The sequence below is a fragment of the Vulpes lagopus genome, chromosome 20 (assembly GCF_018345385.1).
Source record: "Vulpes lagopus strain Blue_001 chromosome 20, ASM1834538v1, whole genome shotgun sequence".
Classification (NCBI taxonomy): domain Eukaryota; kingdom Metazoa; phylum Chordata; class Mammalia; order Carnivora; family Canidae; genus Vulpes; species Vulpes lagopus.
Genome location: NC_054843.1, coordinates 32,168,870 through 32,175,973, shown reverse-complemented (window position 1 = coordinate 32,175,973; position 7,104 = coordinate 32,168,870). Strand labels below are relative to the sequence as shown.

The window sequence follows — 7,104 nt, the reverse complement described above, 5'->3', positions numbered from 1 at the left end:
TTTTGGAATCAGAATTTGCATTGACTGTAATGAATATTCTGGTCAAGTCTCAAATTGAGGTCTGAGCAAGGGCACCATATTGAGGCTTCTCTTTTTCATTGCTCGATTGCATTGTTATTGACGCCCTTTAAATAACATGAAACATCAGCTCTGATTAAGGAACACTTTAATCAGAAGAACGTTTCATTAAAAAGGAACAAAAAAGATACTTAGCTGGGAGAGAGACACCATGCTCACGAAGGTGGTCTTCCCAGGGCCAGGCTTATCCATTGCACTCTGCATGGGCTGCCCACTGTGATTTCCCCAAATGCAGGAAACTCGGAGGCATAAATGCGGTAGTGGGACACAGCGTTTGTACTTTCCCCTGATATTTTTGGTTCACAAATGTCACACTCTGTAATTTGCTGCCAAGTATTTGCGAGTTATTTTTGGCTCTGGTTTTGCATGTAGACATTTCCAGGGTAGTAACTTTGCAGTGTTACTATGCTGTGCTAATTATGATAATGTTTTGTTCTCCTTCCAAGTTTCTGGTAGTTCTGCGGGACTTATACTTACATTGGTGTCTACCTCTTGTGTTTTGTTTTGACTTGGCAGGGTTTATCCTTTTCCTCAGTGTTGTTGGTATCTTTTAAAAGGCTTCCTTCCTGCTTTGTGAGGTGGCAAAATCATCTCCCAAAATCCGGTTCTGTGTTTTGAACCCCACCCAAAGACTCCTTTCTCAACACAATTCCCGCCTATGCCTCTTTACTGCTGAATTTTTTTTCAAGAACTGATCATGTTGCTTACTGTGGTCCTTGACCAGCAACTTCAGCATCACTCGGCACCATGGGAGAGTGTGAAGAATGCAGCATCTTGGGACACTGGTGGCTCAGTGGTTGAGCATCTGCCTTCCGCTCAAACCCCATGCCAGTGTCCTGGGATCAAGTCCCACATCAGGCTGCACGTTTGGAGCCTGCTTCTCCCTCTGCTTGTGTCTCTGCCTCTCTCTGTGTCTCATGAGGAAATAAATAAAATCCTTTTTTTAAAGATTTTTTATTTATTTATTCATGAGAGGCATGGAGAGAGAGAGAGGCAGAGACACAGCAGAGGGAGAAGCAGGCTCCTTGCAGAAAACCTGATGTAGGACTCGATCCCGGGTCCCCAGGATCAGGCCCTGGGCTGAAGGCAGCGCTAAACCACTAAGCCGCCCGGGCTGCCCAATAAATAAAATCTTAAAAAAAAAAACAAAACAAAACAATGCAGCATCTTAGGTCTAAGCTTTTCAAAATCTTCCAAATTAGAATTAGCAGTTCAACAAGATTCCCAGGTGATTCTATACGCATTAAAGTTTGAGAGGAACAAAAAAGGAAAAAAAAAAACATTAATACAGAAATATCTTACTCGTGTTATGATTGAAATAAGTTCTTGTGTGTCTGTGGACAAAATCTCATTTTTTTAAAATAATTACTTTCTACTTATCTATCCTTATTATATCATGTTTAAATGGCTTTTATTAAAATTCATTTTCTACTTTTCCTAGACTGTTAGCCCCTTGAGGGGTTGACAGAGGACTACATAACTCACAAAGCAATGGGTAGAGAGTTAACTTCAAAAGATTATGAGAGGAAGTGTGGGTTGCCCTTAGGAGTCTGAAGAAATTGAAGAAAACCTTTTGCATTTCAATAACTCTCTGGCTGTAATCCACCTCACTAGTGGAATGGTGATTCTCAGGGAGAGGTAGAGAGAAAAGGAGCCTGTTTTTGATAAGAGGAAATGATTCTCATAGGGTAGAAATCTATTTTGAGCTCTTTTCTGCTGCCTTGGTTTCTGCTAAAGGAAAGTGGTAGCAGGAAACTCAGACACAGGAAATTGAAGAAGCAATCCCATAATAATGGCTTTGATTGGGGATGACAGAAGCACAGAAAGAGCAGGATTTTGAGCTGTAAATGAATCTAGAGAGACTTGAATAGATGCCACAGCCTCAGAGCAAAGTGCATGTATCTCAGGATGTCTTATTAAAGAGCATATTTATCAAAGCTGATGTGGAACAAGTTGGTTCTAATGTTAGAAAGATAAGGGGACCAAGTAATATTTTAAGGGTTTTTTAAAAATCATTTTATGATCAGTGAACCAATATCTATTGTTAGAGGTATCAGGTATACATATTTTTTAATTAAAGAAAAGGTTTTATACACTGTTTTTGTCTAACACCTAATTAAGAAAAGCATTTGGTTTAAACCTGTGAGTTTAGTTTGTGCATTTTAAACACATTGCCTTAACTATCTTTTTTAGAATGCCATAAAAATCTTATTATATATTAAACGACAATAATATTCTTCAGAGTTTTCCCTCTTCAACCTACACCACTAAAATCATAACAATAATTTCATACTTATAAAGGTATCCGTTAAGGCAGTTGAAATAATTCATTATATATAACTAAAAATACTATATACAAATACAGGTATTTTTATAATATTTGAAGAATACAATTACTTTGCATTTATAATATTCTTAAAATAATTTACTTGTAAAGAAAACAACTCACAAGATACACAATCATTAAAAATAAATACATGAATTTTTGCATACAGTAGGTGGGGCTAATTCAAAAATATCTTACAATTTCCTCTCAAACTGTCTTAACATATTGCTCTTTTGTACCATGAAATATAAGGATTCCTTGTTCTAAATTATGATTAAAGGAAAAATGAATAAATAAATTATGATTAAAGAAACCTTGAATTAGAAAGGGTAAACAATTTCAGTTGCAAAAAGTTAATGATACAAAACATGGCTGTTAGCAGGATAGGGCTTGAATTTGCTAGCTAATATCTCAAAGGGAATTTGTGTTCTTTTGCTATTGTGATCTATGGAGTACTTTTCCTTCCTTTACATGACTTCACTATTCCTCCAACATATAATTAGTGTTTTTTTCTTTCGCTGAGCTCCTGAGTAGCTGCAACCGCAAAGGACTCTAATGCAAATACCACGAAGGCTCCTCTTGGCAGATGAGGGCTCAGTCAAAGAACAGTGGTGGAATGCCAGCTTGTCTCACATGAGCCTCAAGGCCACAAATTACTCATTTTGAACTAAAAAGATAATGCTATTTTTGTTGGAAAATAAGACTCATATTACAATTCTAAGCAGCACAATACTACTTGAAAAGCATTATTTCCTAGTCAATTCCATGCATTTATTATTCTGAGATTTACTTCTGAGCAAACAGTTTAGATATATTGCCTGTGATTAGACCTACAAAGATTCATCTCCAGGAACAATAGTCAGCATCTGTTCTAGAAAAGCCCTTATCAAAGTATGGATCTAGAGGCCAGTAATATTTTAACACAACAACAATAAAAATCAGACCCAGAGATGGTGGCTATTTTACTTATCAATATTACTTCAGTTTATTTTTCCAAATAAAAAACATTGGAACACTGCCATCTTTTTTCTCCATCAATTGTTTTTTTTTTTTTTTTTTTTTTTTAATGGAAGGACAATATTTACTTACAAATTTAGTGATAGGGGATCCCTGGGTGGCTCAGCAGTTTAGCGCCTGCCTTTGGCCCAGGGCGCGATCCTGGAGTCCCAGGATCAAGTCCCACGTCAGGCTCCCGGCATGGAGCCTGCTTCTCCCTCCTCCTGTGTCTCTGCCTCTCTCTCTCTCTATGTCTATCATAAATAAATAAATAAATCTTTAAAAAAAATAAAAATACAAATTTAGTGATAAAATAATCCTAATTATTCTTATTAACATGGTTTTAGACTCTTACTTCATTGTTTTATGTTTATGGTGACTATCTTATCTCTGTCAGGTAATGTGATCTTAAACCTTATGATATCAGGAAGTGAAGACTAGGAAAAGCACTAGGGGTTTTCTGAGACTGCAGAGAGCCTCTAGTTTCTGTTACAAGATCCTGAAACCATCAATACAGCTAAAAAATCAAGTGATAGAATAAATTTCAGCAAAAGAGTACTTCTACATTTAGCTATTTTTGTAATATTTAAAAGGACAGTCAAAATGCACTTATGTATTTAGTGTATTCTATTTGAGAAAGAAAGCTAAACCATAGAAGATGCACAATGATTAAAGAATGAATAGATGAGCAAATACAAGAAACAACAGGGGTTGGAGAGAATGTGAAGAATAAAGAACCCTCATACACTGTTGGTGGGAATGCAAACTGGTGTAGCCACTGTAGAAAACAGTATGGAAGTTCCTCAAAAAATTAAAAATAGAACCACCTCAAAAAATTAAAAATAGAACCACTCTATGATCCGGTAATCATGCTACTGGGTATTTAACAAAAAAATATGTAAACACTAACTGAAAGAGATACATGCATCCTTATGTTTACTGCAGCATTATTTGCAATAGCCAAACTATGGTAGCAGCCCAGGTATCCATTGATAGATGAATGGGTAAAGAAGATGTGGTATATATATGTACAAGGAAATATTATTTAACCATAAAAAAAAGAATGAAATCTGGGATCCCTGGGTGGCGCAGCGGTTTGGCGCCTGCCTTTGGCCCAGGGCGCGATCCTGGAGACCCGGGATCGAATCCCACATCGGGCTCCCGGTGCATGGAGCCTGCTTCTCCCTCTGCCTGTGTCTCTGCCTCTCTCTCTCTCTCTCTCTCTCTCTCTCTCTCTCTCTCTGTGTGACTATCATAAATAAAGAAAAATTAAAAAAAAAAAGAATGAAATCTTGCCATTTGCAACAACATGAATGGAGCTAGGGACTATAATGTTAAGCGAAATAAGTCACAGAAAGATAAATACCACATGATCTCACTTATATGTGGAATTGAAGAAAAAAAACAAATTAGCAAAGGTTAAAAGAGAGAGAGGAGGCAAACCAAAAAATGGACTCTTAGCTATAGAGAACAAACTGCTGATTACCAGAAGGGAGAGGGTGAAAGGATGGAAGAAACAGGGGGTGGGGATTAAGGAGTACATTTATCATGGTGAGATAAAATAAAATGATTTTTTAAAAAGAAAAAATTAAAATGATAACAAAATATTTTTAACTGTTAAAAAAAGGAGCAAAAGACACTATTACTCAGGAAATTCCAAGGGACTTAGGAACTCGGAGTCTGGGATCAAAAACAAAATATTAGAACAGAAGTGTTTTGATCACTTAGATATCCACAAGTGTTTTAGGAGCTCTATGCCAAGAACTGGGGAAGAGACAATAGATATATTTTCTATTTGCTATTAACTCACAGTGGCACATCTCAGGGAGAGGCTTAGGTAGTAGTTTCCACAAAAGAAGAAGAAGAAGGAGAAGGAGAAGGAGAAGGAAAAGGAGAAGGAAGAAGAAAGAAGAAGAAGAAGAGGAGGAGGGGAGAGGGAGGGGGAGGGGGATAGGAAAAAGGAGAGAAGAGAAGAAGAAGAAGAATCATCACTATATGAGCAATGTTGGACAGACTGGGGGAAATCTTGCCATCATGACAGACCACAACAAAAGGCAAGTGCCCTATGATTTAGCAGTGAAGGAGCTGATGGAGCAGGAGCAACAAATGTATTACAGAAGCCTAAAATCTAGGGAGGCACTTAATTCAGAATTCTAGAAGTGCTTCCTTGTAAGTCTTGAAGGAAGAAATAGTTTAGGCTCCCCCTAAAATGTGAAGTAAAATGAATTCCAGAAGGGAGAGACATTAGTAAGTACCTGAAGCTATGGAAAAGCAACGTATATTTGAGGAAAGTAGATGCAGTGTTTCATAATCTCTCCTAGGAATTAAAATTTTTATAACCAAAAGGCCTTTAAGAGAACTTGAAGATTAACCTGAAAGCTGGACACTTTAGGTGGTCCATTCCAGTCACTGCCAGGTCAGGCCAGCACCTCTGTACTTGATTACCTGTCATGTTTTCCTTTCTCGACTTGGGTGGCGGTGGTGGTGTATGTTTTAGCCTCATCACAACAAACTGTAAGAAGTGTAATTAAAATTAATTGATTATTTAACCATGATATTAAGAAAAAAAAAACTAATGAGCCCTAATAGATTACAGAAACAACTTGCAGGAACCTCTGGCTTCTCTTCCTTTATAGACACTCTCATAAACCACAGTTTATCAGTAAATTGCACTCAATTCTGGATTCCAGCATGAAAAAGAAATTGTGGAAAACATAGATGAACACATAATAAGTAAGTATTTAAGAACTAGAGGCATACATATTTGAGGAAAGACCTTAGGGAAAAAATAGTTTACAAATATTTCTTCCTCTCTGTCTCAAAAATTAAATTTCTTCTCAGTTGACACCACTTAGGAGCAGAGTATCACTGAGATGCTTGGTCACAGCAAGAGGGAGGATCAGCATTCTCCTGGGAGCACCTTCTAACTGATGACATTATGTATATAGGATAGCACATCTTAACTTCCATGATCCTTCCTGTTGTGTCTATACATTGTGAGATGCCCTTCATGGGGAGGTGGCACATGAGTAAAGGTCAACATGGAGTTATTTACTACATAGGAATGACATAGAAGGAATAAAAATGACATTGACATAAACAAGGGGTGTGTAATTCTGTAAAAGGATTAGACCAGCTAACTCCATTAGTAACACGAAAAATAATAGGCAAACTGCAAAGTTAGGTATTCTGCTCACCTTAAATAGTATTTGCTTGGCTTTAAGTTTTATGTAAAAAAAAAAAAAAGTTTCTCTAAAAATAATGAGAAATTCTCCCCAATTTGTAAATGTTTTGCCAGCTTGAAAATTTAAAGCTAAAAAGGAATAAGCTAAATGATTTCAAACATTCACATTAAACTGTGAAAGCCCTTTTAAGAAACCTTTGAATATATCATCCCAATTATATAGTTTTTTTTTTTACGCCAAGTATCTCTGTAGGTAGATTTGTTATGAGTTTGTGAATATGTATGCCTGCCTATTGACTATCTATCTATGTAGAAGATCCTATTACAATTATGGATTGATGTCACACAAAAAAAGTCCCTTTTACATTTAATGTAAAATAGAGATTCTTGTTTGTTTCCCTCTTCTCCTTTTTATTGATTCATTTTATGGTTAAATCCTCAAAAGGACAATAAATGACAACCAAATTGATTTTTAGTTTCAAATCTGTTAAATAAAACATCTGGCACTGTGTGCAGCTGC

General features: G+C 36.6%; 1 non-coding gene across 1 annotated transcript; it reads left to right on the top strand.

The window, feature by feature from the left end:
* Nucleotides 1-205: 205 nt before the first annotated feature.
* On the top strand, nt 206-367 carry LOC121479625. The gene has a single exon (XR_005984781.1). It is a non-coding gene; the product is annotated as a U1 spliceosomal RNA (small nuclear RNA).
* The last annotated feature ends 6,737 nt before the right edge of the window (nt 368-7,104 follow it).